The 15,959-nt window shown below is 44.2% G+C and overlaps 1 long non-coding RNA gene across 1 annotated transcript in view; it reads right to left on the bottom strand.

Moving 5' to 3' along the window:
* Positions 1-4,879: 4,879 nt before the first annotated feature.
* LOC113918396 overlaps positions 4,880-15,959 on the bottom strand; it is a 28,571-nt gene continuing 17,491 nt past the window's right edge. The window contains exon 3 of the long non-coding RNA XR_003518546.1: positions 4,880-5,636. This is a non-coding gene — a long non-coding RNA (uncharacterized LOC113918396). The remainder of the gene's footprint in view (positions 5,637-15,959) is intronic.

The following is a 15,959-nucleotide window of genomic DNA, read 5'->3' as shown; positions in this document are numbered from 1 at the left end:
GTCTGAGCATTAGTCCAAAAAGTGACCAAAGACATGGGCGCCTGGGTGGCTCAGTTGGTTAAGTGACTGCCTTTGGCTCAGGTCATGATCCTGGAGTCCCGGGATCGAGTCCCACGTCGGGCTTCCTGCTCAGCGGGGAGTCTGCTTCTCCCTCTGACCCTCTTTCCCTCTCGTGCTTTCTATCTCTCATTCTCTCTCTCTCAAATAAATAAATAAAATCTTTAAAAAAAAAAAGACCTTTAAATAAAATAAAATAAAAGTGACCAAAGACAGAGGAGGGTACCCAGAAGGGCAAATGGAGAGTGTCCTACTGAGTTCACATCCCGGCTCCACCACTTACTAGCTGTGTGAGTTTGGGCAAGTTTCTTAAACTCTCTGTGCCTCAGTTTTCTCACCTGTAGAATAGGGATCATAAAGTGCCTGTCTCACAGAATCGCTTTGAACATTAATGAACTAAGACAAGTAAATCACTTAGAACAGTACCTGAACATAATAAGTGCCATGTAAAGGTAGCGGGTTTTTTTTAAGATTTATTTATTTATTTGAGAGACAGAGCATGTGCAAGTGGTGAGGAGGGGCAGAAGGAGAGAATCCTCAAGCAGACTCCCTGCTGAGCCCAACGCGGGGCTCAATCTCAGGACCCTGAGATCATGACCTGAGCCAAAATCAAGAGTTTGAAGCTTAACCGACTGAGCCCCCAGGGGCCCCAGGAAGGTAGCATTTCTTATTCTGGAAGGGGCAAAACCAACATTAAAAGAGGCCATGGCAGATTGGACCCAATGACCCAACATCATGGTCAGCACCCCTGCTGGGCCTCAGCAGCACCTTCTCTTCCCTTTGAGGACACCTGCGTTTGGCAACCTGTGTCTGTGAAGGGAGAAGTTGAGGGTTTTCTTTTCTGAGCAGCTGGAAGGCAGGTAGCCTAGTTTGTGGTCCTGGCATTGCCATCTTGGGGCCTCAATTTCCCTATCTATTCAATGGAGGGCAGAGGGCTGGTATGTGGCCCTGTCTTCTTTCCAAAGACATCACCTCCACAGTCATTCCCAGGAAGCCTGTGGTTGGTCTCCAAGGCAACGAGGCATCTGAACCACAGGGAGAGTGTGTGAGGGACCACACTGGATCAATACCACTTCATGGCAATGCTTGGAGACCTCATTCCTGCCTCGACCACATCCCATCCCTCCAGCATGGCACAGTGACTCCCAGCCAGCTCGCCCACCTGCCCTGCCTGCCCCCAGCGTGGTGGCGGCTGCCTGGGACCCAGGATCAGAGATGGATACCTCTCTCCCATCACCACCCATCTGCCTGGAGCCTCATACCACCAAGTCCTGGGAGGGAGGTCAGGTGCTATTTGCAGATGAGGAAACTGAGGCTCAAAGAACAGTGACTTTGGCTGAGCTCCCTTGGATTCTTACCTGTCTTCCAAAGCCAAGTCCCTGGGCCTTCACCTGGTGGCTGGTGGGACCAGGAGCAAGTAAGAGAGGAAGGACAGTGGGCTGAGCTCAGAGTGAGGTTTTCAGACCTGTGGATCCCAGAGGTGAAGCCGCTCCAGGTGAGAAAATGGCAGAAGGAAGGCCCAGAAAAATCCTGGCATGTGTTCTTACCACTTTGTCCCTCCCAAGCCCATGGCAGACATTGCTAATCAAATAGAACATCATTTCCTGTTGGGCCAGCCTCAGAATCCTTCTCAACACAGCACTCCAGGCTGCCTCCTCCTGTTGGTTGAAGTGGGTGCTCAAGATGAAACCACTTGAGTCTCAGATCATCATCTGAAGGACAGTGAAGAGTGAGGGAAAACACAGAGGTCTCAGGATCAGAGCAGATGACACCCTGGGGACCAGGGACATGGGCAGAGGCAGACTGTGGTGGGCTGGGAGGCGCGCTGCCCAGCTCTGTCTCCTGGAAGGATTTGCTGCCCAGCTGGGGGCGGGGGTGGCCAGCAGACACCCCCCAGCTCTTCCTTCTTCGGGGTCTGCCTCAGCTGCAGAGCCACCTGGTGTGAGGTGACCGTCTCCCCAGAGCAGCCCACATCCAACAACCCGGCAATAGAAAGGCCCAGGCACCTTGGCTGGACATAGGACAGCTCCGGTGGGCGGTAATCCAGTCCCGAACACCCGGCAGGGTGACCGAGGTTTGCGGGGTCTGCACTGCAGTTTGACTTCTCCCTCTGCCCAATTTCTCCCCCTTCCTTATATAATACACGCTGAAACCATCTCTGCATCTGCTTCCCGAGGACCCAAGCTGGAGGAGCTGGGGGGGCAGGAACCCAGGTAGTGAGGTGCCAGGCTGCGGAGAGGAGCTGGTGGCCTAGGGTACTTGCATCGGAGTAGGAGAGAGGGAAGGTGGGGCTGTAACCTTCCCAAGAGGAGAGATGCCAAGGAAAACAGAAGGCATCTAGCAGCCAGACCTGCCCTGAGCCAGGCTCAGCCCAATGGTTTGCCTTGGGCAGGCTGCCGTACCATCTGAACCTCAGTTTTCCCATCTGTGACATGGAACATTACAGGGATCAAAAGGGATAAGAAAAGTGCTTTGTAAATGCTGCATACCCTCTCCCGATGAGGGCCTGGCGGTGTTGTCAATGTGCCCGGATCTTCCTTTTGCCTCAAGCAGCCAGCAGGACATGGAAACATGTTACCTTCCTGCTCCAGCCTCAGAGCCCCCGATTGCCCACCTCACCATTCAGTCAGCAAACACCTGTCAAATGCACCCTGCTGGGCTCCAGGGATTCCAGACAAGGTCCCTGCCCTCGGGGGGCTTTCACTCCAGGAGATAAGTAAGGAAACAGAATAAATAGCCAGGACAACTCAGGCCTCAGTAAGTGCTAGAAGAAAACAAATCAGGGCAAGGGCTCAGGAATGATTGGAGAGGTGAGACCCATTAGAGAGGGTGGTCAGGAAAGGCCTTTCTGATGTAGTGGCCTTTGAGCTGACACCTGACCACAACCAGAGAGTGATGTGGACATCAAGGGAAACTGAGACTGGCAACCATCATTTCCCCAGCCTATAACTCCTGGAGCCCTGGGGCATCCCAGGGCCTGTGCTGCAAACTGAAAACAAGGAAATGAAGAGGCCCAGGTCCCACAGGCACTCTTAGGCGAGTGGAGGCATCAGACAAGCAAACAGATATCATAAGTCAGAGGAGCTTTGCTGTAATAGGTAGGGGCTCAATAAGAGGCCTGGGGGGCAGTGGGAGCCCAGGGGAGGAGGCAACTCCCCAGCTCCAGGGCGGTGGAGGGGGTGGTCAGGGAGGACTTCCTGGAGGAGGTGAGGTAGTGTGCTCCAGAGAACAGAGGAAAGGGCATGCGCAAGAACCTAGAGATGACACCCGTAATAGCAAAATCCTTGGGCTTTTGCACTCCACAGGGACTAACTCATTAACCTTCTGTTATGGACTGAATTGCATCCCCCCAAATTCCTATGTTGGAGCCCTAACCCTTGATGTGACTATATTTGGACATGGGGCCTATAGGAGTTAATGGAGGGTTATATGGGGTCATAGGGTGGGGCCCTGATCCCATAGGACTGGTGTCCTTACAAGAAGAGATACCAGAGAGCTCGCACTCTCTCTCCCTCGATCCATACACACACTCCAAGGGAAGGCCAGGTGAGCTCACAGCAAGATGGCAGCCATCTACAAGACAGGGAGAGAACCTCACCAGAAACCCACCATGCTAGCACCCCGATCTGGGACTTCCAGCCACAGAAGTCTGTGGGGGTTGCCCAAGACACCCTCAAGCCACCACCAAGAGGAGGCAACTATTTGCATCCTCACTTTACAGATGGAGAAACTAAGGCCTGGAGACCCCAGGTAACTTGCCTGTGGTCCCCCAGCTGCAGGCGCAGGGTCATCCTCCGCCTCCGTGCTATAATTCCACATGGCCCTGACAGTGCACACCTGCACAGGTTTTGTGCTTACCCACCTCCTTTCTTTCCTTCTAGTTCTGGCCTTGGCCCTGGCCTGTTCCTGAGAGCCACGGCGGACCATGGGAAGAATCCCAGAACATTACTCAGGCAGCTGGAAGGCAGGGGATGGATTCTTCTGGAAGGAACTCAAGGCCTCCCAGCTTGTCCAAGCAACCCTGGGACCAGAACTCCAGGGCCTCTCCTCTCTCTGGGGCCTGTGACTGCCCCATCCCAAGTGAGGGACACAGAGACCCAGCCCTGAGGCACCTGCCACAAGGAAAGTGGATTGCTCATCTCCCACAGCTTTGAGATTCTCAGCCCCTACCCTACCCCTGCTGCCTCCGTACATGGACCCCTTCCTTGCCCCAGCCCCAGTCCAGCTTTGAAGTGACAGCCAGCCTTAAAATCTCCCGAACTAGATGCATATCTCTGCCTGGATATTCAGTTAGGAGACATCTGAGCATCAGAGAGCAGACTCTCAAGGGGACCCCAGGCCCCTCCTAGCCTGCTTAGAAAGGGGTATGAAATGACTCTGCTGTTCATCAATGGATGAATGGAAAAACTCAGACAATGGAATGTTATTCAGCCTTAAAACAGATGTCTGACACACGTTATAACATGGAAGCACCCTGAGGACTTCATGCTAAGTAACATAAGCCAGTCACAAAAGGACAGCTACTGTAGGATTCCACCTACACGGGGTATCTAGAATCACCAAATTCATAGAAACAAAGTAGGATGGTGGGTGCAGAGGATGGGGCACCGACTCTCTGTCTGGGGAGATGAAACCGTTCCGGAGACAATGCTGGGGATGGCTGGGCAACAGTGGGAGTGTGCTTCATGCCCCTGCACTGCGCACTTACAAATGACGAAGTGGTAAATCTAATGTGTATTTTACCACAATAACACAGGGCAAACAAAACACAACAGACTCCGGGCAGAGGAGGAAGGGGGAGGAGCTTCATGCTCCGGAGGCATGGGGAGTGCGAAGGCAGAGCTTGGTGGGTGGGTTCCCTGCCCTCACCAGCAAAGGAGATGCCCCTTCCCTAGGGACGGAGAAGAACACGATATGGGGGAGGGGAGCTGGAGGCTGCAGGAAGGCAGGGCCTCCGAAGGGGAGGAGTCAGGAGCCCGGCATCACTCTGCGCCTCTTCCCTCACTGGGAAATGGGAGCAGCTCCTCTGATCCTGACAGATTGCCCGCTGCTTTACTGCTGGCTAAGTCTAATTCCCACCACACCCTGTGAAGCAGGAACCGAGAGGTACAGATGAGGAAACTGGGTTCAGAGAGGTGAAATGATGCCTAGTTTACACAGCAGGTGTGTGGAGAAGTGGAGAGTCCATCCAGAACCCATGCTTTCCACTGTTCTGCTGTGCTCCCTGGGCTGGCAGCTTCCAGTCCTAGAAGAGCCTGGAGGTCGGGTCCCGGGGTGTGCTGGTGGTGCAGCCTAGCACCTCAGATTCCTCAGCACATTCCCTCAGAGACATGCTCACAAAGTGGCATGACAAGCTTACACCTCTAGGTGGTAGGGCAGCGGGGACTAGCACAGCATGAGACCCTTGTGTTAGAATTGACAGCTGGGACCCCCCTTCTCCGGGAGGACCCTCAGCTTCTCCATCTGTGCTTCTTCACTGCCTCCCTGGCCATTGGTCGTTGGTCCAGGTGCAGAGAGCTGGGGTGGCCATTCAATCATTTCTAATGTCAGGAGTCTTGAGCAGCAGGAGACATTGGGACCTGTATGAGGAGACACGGAAGATAATGTTCAGAAAGAAGCCAAGACCAAAAAAAAAAATGCCCCCAAAATGTGTATGATTGGGGTTAGAATGTGGAAAAATTGAAAGCTCAAATAACAATAGCTTAAAAGAGATGGAACTAATTTCTCTGTCAGGTACATTGTCCCAGGCTGGGATGGCAGCTGGGATGCTGGCTCCTTCTCCCTGATACTCACTCTTTTCACGTGGCTTCCACCCCCTAGCACAAGCTCCAGCCATTGCATTCACATTCTGGCCACCTGGAAAGAGCGTGGGGAGCTTTACTGACCCACTCCCCAGTGAACCTGCTAAAACTTATAGAACAGAACAAGATACTCTAAAGGCTCTGGAAATGGTCATAATGGCAAACAGCAAATAAAGAAACATTTATGCAAAGAAATCTATGAAAATTTCGTGAGAAAGGTGAGAGTGCACGGTACCGCTCCACCATCCCACATGGGTGAGGCAGAGACTCCACTCCAGACATCTATAGCTGAGAACACGGTGCTTCCTGTCCCCCGGCTCCTATTCAGAGGGCTTTCTTGTCAGGAGGGGCTGAACTTCAACAATTCTCATCCTGTCCCCAGCTGCCTATTGCTGAGACTTAGTCCCAACTGACTATGGTCAAGTGGTGGGTGTTCCCTTCTTCCATTCCACCCCTAAAAATTAAACAATAGCAATAACAAACCCTGGAGTATGGAGGTGAGCGATACAATGTATTATCTAAAATGTCCAATTTCCAACCAGATAGATAGATAGATAGATAGATAGATAGATAGATGGCAAAGAAATAAGAAAGTATGACCCCTACACCAGTAAAAAAAGCAAACAATCCAAATTGCCTGTGAGAGTGACCAGATGTCAGATTTAATAGAAGAAGACTTCAAAGTAGCCATTAGAACTATATTCATAGAACTATGGGGAAGCATAATTAAAGAAGTAAAGGAAAGTATGCTCCCAATGCTGCATCAAATAGATAATATCAATAAAGAGATAGAAATTATTTTAAAAGACCAAATGGAAGTAATGGAGATGAAAATTAGAATAACTGAAACTTAAAACTCACTAAAAGGGTTCAAAGTAAATGGGAACTGGCAGAATAAAGAATTAACAAACTTGAAGATACATCAATAGAGATTATGCAAGAACAGAGACAAAAGAAAGAATGAAGAAAAATGAACAGTCTTAAAGAAATGTGGCACACCATCAACTGCATCAATATAAACATAATGGCATTGCCAGAATACGAGAGAGAGAAAGGGACAGAAAAAATAGTTGAAGAAATAATGGCAGAAACTTCCCGAATTCATTGAAAACCAGTAATGTACACATCCAGGAAGCTCAATGAACTACAAATAGGATAACGGCAAAAACATACACCATAGTAAAAATGCAGAAAGTCAAAGACAAGAAATCTTCAAAGCATCAAGAGAAAAAGAACTTTGTCATGCACAAAGGAACTTCAATAAAATTAAAAGTTGACTTCTGAACAAAAACTATGGAGGCAGAGGCAAGAGAATAATATATCCAAAGTGCTTGAAGAAAAAACTGCCCACCAAGAAATCTGTCCAGCCAAGCTATCTTTCTAAAATGCAGGTGACTTTTCAAGATGAACAAAAAGCAAGAGAATTTGTTGTTATTAGACCTGATTGACAAGAACTACTAAAGAAAGTTCTATAGTGTGAAAGCAAATAACCCCAGATAATAATTTAAATACACACACACACACACACACATTAATAAAAGTAATTATGTAATTATAAAAAATAGTATACATTTTTCATAACTGATTTTAAAAGCAATTGTATAAAATAATATGTATATAATATAATATCGGGTCTTTGACATAGAGAAATGTAATAATATCATGTGTAATATATGCATCAATAACAGCAACCCTAACCCTGAGCCTGACCCTAACCCTAACTTTAAATTACTTTAAATGTATATGGATTAAACACAGAGTGGCAGAATGAATTAAAAACAGGATCTTACAATCTAAAAAAGTAAAACCCATAAAACCAGAGAGTTAAACAATGACTGTCAAGGACGGGAGGATAGGGGGAAAGGGGAGACGTTGGTCAAAGGGCACAAACTTTCAGTTATACGATGATTAAGTTTATGGTGACCATAGTTAATAATACTGTATTGAATACTGGCAATCTGCTAAGAAAGTAGATTTTAAGTGTTCTTGACACACACACACACACACACACACACACACACACATAAATGGTAACTGGGAGGTAACTTGATTGTGATAATTATTTCACAATATATGTATATTAAATCATCACATTGTACACTTTTTAAAAATCACATTGTACAAGCTAAATATTTACAATTTTTATTTGTCAGTCATATCTCAATGAAGCTCCGGGGGAAAAGAAGAAGAAATATAAAATATTAAATGTTCTATTAAACTATTAGAGAAATCGAAAGTATAAGTAAAAATCTTTCACAAAGTACATTTGAGACCGAGATGGCTTCGCCAATAATTTTTACCAGAAATTTAAATCCAGAGATGAGGGGAAAAAAGGAACACTTCACAACCTGTTTTATGAGGAGAATATGATTGATATCAAAACCCCAAAAGACATAATAAGAAAAGAAATATCACTTATGAAAATAAATGGAAGGACACCTCGTGGCTCAGTCAGTTAAGTGTCTGCCTTCAGCTCAGGTCATGGTCCCCTGGGATCGAGTCCCGCATCGGGTTCCCTGCTCAGTGGGGAGCCTGCTTCTCCCTCTGCCAGCCGACACCCCCCCCCCGCACTCTCTCTCTCTCTCTCTCTCTCTCTCTCAAAAATAAATAAATAAAATGTTTTAAAAAGGAAAATAAATGGAAAAAATCCTGACTCAAACATTAGCCAATCAAATCCAGTGACATATCAATCACAGCAACTCAAATTTATTCCAAAATTTGTAGGTCGGTTTAACATCTAGAGGTCACCATATTAACAGAATAGAGTAGAAAAAGCATATAATTATCTCCAAAGATGAAGAAAAATTGATTACATTTAACATACATTCATTAATTTTTAAATCTTATCAAGGTAGGAATAGAATGAAACTTTCATAATCTGTAAAGGAAATATATAGAAACATATAGCAAGCATCATATTTAATGATGAAATATTGAACTCGTTCCCCTTTGAGATCAGGAATCAGTCAGTGGGACTCACTATCACCACTTCTACTTGGCATTTTATCAGAGATTCTAACCAGTGCAGCAAGGCAAGGAAAAGAAGGAATAGAAAAGAACTAAAACTGGAATTGAATTAATACAACATTAATATATAAAAATCTACTGAATTTCTACAGATAGTAACAAACTGAAAATAACTTTTTTAAAGAAGCCACTATGCTAGCATCAATAAATATCAAATACTTACAAATAAAATTAAAGAAAACCTAAATAAATGAAGATATATAAGCATATTCATGGATTGTAAAATTCAATATTGTAAAACTGTAAATTCTTTCTTTTTTTAAGATTTTATTTATTTATTTGAGAGAGAGAAAGAGAAAGCACAAGCAGGGGGGAGAGGTGGAGGGAGAGGGTGAAGCAGGCTCCCCACCGAGCAGGGATCCCAATGTGGGGCTCAATTCCTGAGATCACGAACTGAGCCGAAGGCAGACGGTTAACCGACTGAGCCACCCAAGCGCCCCAAAATGTAAATTCTTTCTAATTCCTGTGTAGCTTCAAAGCAATCCTAACCAAAATCCCAACAGGTTTTTTGTGAAAATTAGCAAGCTGTTTCAAATATTTATATGGAAGAGCAAAAGGCCAGGAATAACCAAGACAATCTTGAAAAAGAAGAACAGGGGCGCCTGGGTGGCTCAGTCGTTAAGCGTCTGCCTTCGGCTCAAGTCATGAGCCCAGGGTCCTGGGATCGAGCCCCGCATCGGGCTCCCTGCTCTGCGGGAAGCCTGCTTCTCCCTCTCCCACTCCCCCTGCTTGTGTTCCCTCTCTCGCTGTGTCTCTCTCTGTCAAACAAATAAATAAAATCTTTTAAAAAAAAGAAAAAGAAGAACAAAGTAGGAGAACTTGTTCTACCAGTTATCAGGAAGTTATAAAGCTACATTGCTTAAGACAACACAGTTCTGTGCAAGGTTACATAATCAAATAGACCCACGAAGGAGAAGAGACTCCAGAAACATAATCAGAAGCTCAATTTATTGTTTTAAAACAGTAACAGCTCAGAATTGGGTGTGGGGAATTATTTTTAATAAATATAAATAAATTTGTTGGTTATCCATGGTTTTCCATGAGGAAAATATTAAACTGATCCCTGCCTCCCACCATATATAAGAAAATCAGGTCAGGTGGAATTGTAGATCTAAATATGAAAGGTAAAATGATAAAGTTCTGGAAGATCATATAAAGAGAATATGTAATCTCAGGGTCAAAAAAAATCTTTTTTCAATAAGATTCAAGAAAACCTAACCTTAAAGAGGAACACTGACATATTGGAATGCATGGAATACATGTTATATATGTGACTATATATTTTTGTATATTATACATATTATATGAATGTTATTTATATTGTGTATAAAAATACATAGGTAGAATACATATTGGAATATATTAAGATATATTGACTTAATATATTAAGTTAAAATGTCTAGAATAAGAAATTCTAGACATCAAAGACACCCTTTAAAAAGTTGAAAGGCAAGCTACAGAATGGAAGAAGGTATTGGTGACATCTAACGGATAAAGGCTCACATCCAGAATAGGAAAAGTACTCCCACATTTCAATAAGAAAGACAGAAAACTCAAAAGAAAAATGGGCAAGAAATTTGAACAAGGGCTTCACAAAAGAGAATATCCAGAAGATCTACAAACACATGAAAAGATGCTCAGCTCATTGGTAATTATGGAAATGCAAATTCAAACCACAATGAGATAGATACTTTTACACATCCATGAGAATAGGTTAGAATTTAAAGTTCTGGCAAAATTAGGTATTGGCATGATGTGGAATAATACTAATTCTCACGTTCTGCCTGCAAAACTGTGAATGGACACAACTCTTGGAATCCAGTTTCGCATTATCTACTAAAGTCGAAGACAAGCATAGTGTGTGACCCAGCAATTCCACTCCAAATTTGTTCCCAAATAGAAATGCATGCATATGTACAAAAGAGTTCACGGCAGCACGTGAAGTGTTCAAGACAGGTGGGAAAATGTTCAGAGCTGCATTGTTCATAATAGCTCCAAACTGGAAATGAGCCACATGTTCATGAGCAAGAAAATGGAAATGTAAGCTAAAGGGCATTTACAAAGAAATACCACACAGCAAGAAAAATGAACACGCAGCTCTACAACAGCATGGATGAATATCACAAACAATGCTAAATGGAAGATGCCAAACAAGAAGGACACAAACTGCATGATTCCATTTATATTTTTTTAAACAAATGTTTTTAAAGATTTTTTTTATTTATTTATTTGAGACAGAGAGAATGAGAGAGAGAGAGAGAGAGCACATGAGAGGGGGGCGGATCAGAGGGAGAAGCAGACTCTCTGCCGAGCAGGGAGCCCGATGCGGGACTCGATCCAGAGACTCCTGGATCACGACCTGAGCCGAAGGCAGTCGCTTAACCAACTGAGCCACCCAGGTGCCCTCCCTTTATATTTTTTAAAAACCACAAAATGATGCAAACATGTTCTAGGGATGTAAGCTTCATACAGAGATAAAACTATTTTAAAAAGAGAGAGAGGAAGTAATTACCATAAAGTCAGGATAGTGCTCCTTTGGGAGGAGGACGGAGAAGGAAAAGATTAAGAAGGGCACAAAGGGGTGCCTGGGTGGCTCAGTTGGTTAAGCGACTGCCTTCGGCTCAGGTCATGATCCTGGAGTCCCGGGATCGAGTCCCACATCGGGCTCCCTGCTGAGCGGGGAGTCTGCCTCTCCCTCTGACCCTCTTCCCTCTCGTGCTCTCATTCTCTCTCTCTCGAATAAATAAATAAAATCTTTTTTTAAAAAAGTCTCATTTATCATTAAAAAAAAAAAGGGCACAAAGGGATTTCTGATACTTAGAGTGTTCAGTTTTCTGCCATGACTGGTGGCTCTCTGGGTATTTGCCTTGTGGTAACTCACTCCCCGATGTACATTTCTGTTTGGTACAATTTTCTGTATGTGTTCAAAATTCATGATGAAAAAATTATTTTAACTACTTCTGTTTCTTTGGCCCTGATACATTCATATTCACATGGACTCTTAACTCTTACACTTTTTAAAGTACAGTGCTAGCAGGTGGCTGTTATCCTTTTCCAGATAAGGAAACCGAGTCTGGGCCAGGGCACAGGGGAGAGGGCCATGACCATGCTCAGGTGCAGAGCAGTAACAGAACAGTCAGTCACATCTGATCTTTTGCTTTACACAATTAATTTGTTGGGGGGAGAAGAGAGGTGCAAATCACGTTTTCGTAAATTGATTTCATTTCATTTAAAATGCACTGGAGAGCCTGCCACTTCAGGAAACCCCAGAGTGTGTTCATTTATTAATTGATTCAGCAAATGTTTATCAAGTGCCTATCTTATTCACAGAACTGTGAACCCCACTGAAACCTAAAAGGCTTGCCTTTTAATTTTCTTAATGGTGTCTTTTGATGTATAGAATTTTTTCATTTTTTGAAGAGATTTTATTTATTTATTTGAGAAAAAGAGAGAGAGAGTGCGAGTGAGCACAAGCAGGGGTGAAGGAAGCTAGAGGGAGAAGCAGGCTTCCCACGGAGCAGGGAGCCCGACGCGGGGCTTGATCCCAGGGCCCTGAGATTATGACCTGAGCCGAAGGCAGACGCTTAACCGACTGAGCCACCCAGGTGCTCCTAGAATTTCTTCATTTTAATTTAATATATTCCAACATGTATCCCACATAAATGTATTTTTTACATATGTAAAATGTATTCCGTATGTATTTAATGCCTTCCAGTATGTCAGTGTTTTAAGGTTAGGTTTACTTTCTTATTTAAATTTTCTCATAAAAATATTTTTTTTCAGTGGCACCTAGGTGGCTCAGTTGGTTGAGCATCAGACTCTTGGTTTTGGCTCAGGTCATGATCTCAGGGTGGTGAGATGGAGCCCTGTGTCAGGCTCGGTGCTCATCAGGGAGTCTGCATGAGATTCAGTCCCTCTCACTCTGCCCTCGCCCCCTCTCATGTGGTCTTCTCTCTCTCTCTCAAATAAATAAATCTTGAAAAAAATATTTTTTCATAAATAAACACTCCCTTAATTTATTAGTTATGCAAGTCTATATTTTCAGATATTGATACATTTTAACTTTTTATTGTTTATTTTTCCTTATCCCAACAGTAGCACGTGTTCTGCAAAACTGTAGAGCATTTAGAAAATAGGGGGAAACAAAAAGAAGAAAGGAAAACCACCTGTATCCCACCCACCCAGAGATAACCATTGTGAACATTTTGCTCTATGTCTCTCTGATAGTTCTTTTCCATGCATGTATATATTTTTCTAACCAAAATGGAATCATTTTAAGTTTCTTTGTGACTTTAATTTTTTTTATTTTAAACATCTCATTGAAATCTATCCAGGAAAACAGAGAGAAGTATCTCAAATACATGAGCCATCCCACTCCTGATTTGGGTGGGCGGACTACAGATGTCAGGCACCGATCAGGGACGCATCACACGCATATGCTGGGGTGACTGGGTGTCCCTTTCCTAGGACGTTGTCTCGGGAGTGACCTCATTGTGCACCTACCCCCAGATGACTTCCATCATCACCATCAGCTGAGCACAGCACCAGGTCTATGCAGAGACTCAAGTCCCCACTACTGGAGAGACCCAAAGAACTACATACAGTTACAAGACAACCGCCAGTAAGAATATATAGACAGCTGTCTCCAGATCACCTTTGAGATTTCACCAAAATTCTCCTCCAGCCTTTGGGTAACATGGTTCTCTGTTGATTCAAGTCTCACTACCAGAATTTCAGCACATTCTGCTTATAATCCTATGGATATATTCTATTGTATGAAAGCCTACACTACCAACCCAGGTTGCTGGCAGGACCTCAATACTTTTCAAAGAATAGAAAATTTGGTAAGTTGCACCCACCAGAAAGAGATGATGTCTGGCCAGAACACTGCTGTCTGGAGTAGAGCTGTGCTTGTCCTCTCCAAAGGCAAGGCACTGGTGGGGGAAAGCAAATACAGGGCATGAGGGAGAGAAGGGGGCCGATGACAGATGACTCCCCAAGACAGTGAGGTCTTGATCAATGATCAATACCAATGATCCAGAACCAAGCCAGCACCATCAGAGAGTAAGCTTGAGCTACCAGGACAAGAAGGAGGAGCCAGGAGAAAGACAGCTTTCAAGAACTTGATCTAACATCTGGAATCCAGGAATTACCACTGGGGGGAGAGAGGTAGTCATCAAGGAAATCTTCATAACCCTTTTCAGGAGAAATAGGGCATGTTAAGACCCAAGAACAAATGACCTGATAACCTTGGGATGAGGTGATCCTGTCCCCAGTGGGTTATGTATGAATACCTCCCTTGCCATAATACAAGCTATTTTTACCTTTTCTTAGGGTACCAAGAACAACCTAGGAAAAGTTGGTTTTTATGGAACACAATTCTTGTAGCAAAGACACAGTCACTGATTTGGTCAGATGCCAAACGAATTACAAGCAAGGATTAAAGTCATCTTAGCCAGTGAACAATTACTTCTTCACCGATTTGTTTATAGTTTATAAACCCCTTTTAAAGAAAGCATCTCAAAAAATGTACCGGAAATAGTCAGAGGGACCCAACTAAAGTCCTGCTTTTAGGTTGGTAATTAGACCCAGTTTGATGACTCTTTTATTCTTCTTGGATACCCAGCATCTGAATCTTTTTTTAGTGTTAGGAGAAATTTCACCAGAGGAAGAATCGGCAGCTCCTCAAGACCCTGGGCTTCGAAACTTCGGGAGACCCTCTTTTTAAAGGATAAATGCTTTCGGTAATAAGATAGTTGTATTGTGTCAGCAGCAAATACAAACATGCGTTTATACATGGGGAAATGTGGAAGTGTAGGTGCGGCCTGACATTGGATAGTCAAAGAATGGGATAGTGAAGGAAACCTGTTTGTTGGCTTGTTTTGCTGCTTAGCAAATGAATCACCCTCCGCTATGGACTGAATGTTTTTGTCTCCCACAAAGTCATATATCAAAGCCTTAACCCCCCAGTGTGATGGTGTTTGGAAGTGGGGTCTTTGTAGATAATTAGGTCATGAAGGTAGAGCCCCAGGAATGGAATTAGTGCCCTATCAAGAAGAGACGCAAGAGAGATGATCTCTCTCTCCACCATATGTACACACAGCAAGAAGGGGGACATCTACAAACCAGGAAGAGAGTCCTCACCAGGAACTGAGTCTGCCAGGATCTTGATCTCAAACTTCCCAGCCTCCAGTACTGTGAGAAAATAAATTTCTGTTGTTTAAGCCACCCAGTCTATGGCATGTTTGTTATAGCAACTTGTACTGACTAAGACACCCTCCTGAGAGTGACAAATCACGGCCTTAGGAGTTTTAGCAGAGGCAGAGCCCACCCACTACTTAGAAGCAGTTAAGAACCCAGGATTCTGCTTCCCAGCTTCTCTCATAGTTAGCAGGTGCACATGACCCAGCATCTGCAGACCAAGATGTACAGATCGGGGCTGTAGGAACAGTCCCAGTTTCTGCAGCGGGACTCTGGAAGTGGTGCCCAGAGATTTAGCCACGTAAACAATCCTGTGATCCTTTTATACTTTTGTGAGATACCCAGTATCCTTGTCACAAGCTCTCTTTCTGAGTAAATTAGTTGGAGTTGGTTCCTGAGCTTTCCAACTAAGAAGCCAGATTGCTAGACTATGAAAATAGTAACATGCTATGCAGTAATGAGAACGACACTGTCTTCTAAGATGCTTCATTTAACCTCAATGAATAAACAAGAATTTCTTTGTGAAATCTGTACTTTCTAAAGACCTAGGTATGAATTGGTCTTATCACCTATACAAAATATGATATATAAGTTAGATGGCATCGATTGGCAGCAAAATTGTCACAAAACTTAAAAATACAAACAGGACTTTTGAAAATAGCCCCATTAAGTTGGCATTCTCCTCTTCTCACTGAAATCTCTCAGAAACAGCAAGAAAATCAAACATTACCTTGATGAGAACTAGGATTTAGCTAAAACACCAAATCAAAAAATAGGTGAAGTATATGGAGGTACCTGAGTGGCTCAGTCGAGTGAGTGTCCTACTCTTGATTTTGGCTCAGGTTGTGATCTTGGGGTCGTGGGATCAAGCCC

This window comes from Zalophus californianus, chromosome 1 (assembly GCF_009762305.2).
Source record: "Zalophus californianus isolate mZalCal1 chromosome 1, mZalCal1.pri.v2, whole genome shotgun sequence".
Taxonomy (NCBI): domain Eukaryota; kingdom Metazoa; phylum Chordata; class Mammalia; order Carnivora; family Otariidae; genus Zalophus; species Zalophus californianus.
The sequence above is the reverse complement of the archived record's forward strand: the minus strand, read 5'-3'. Positions and strand labels throughout refer to the sequence as shown.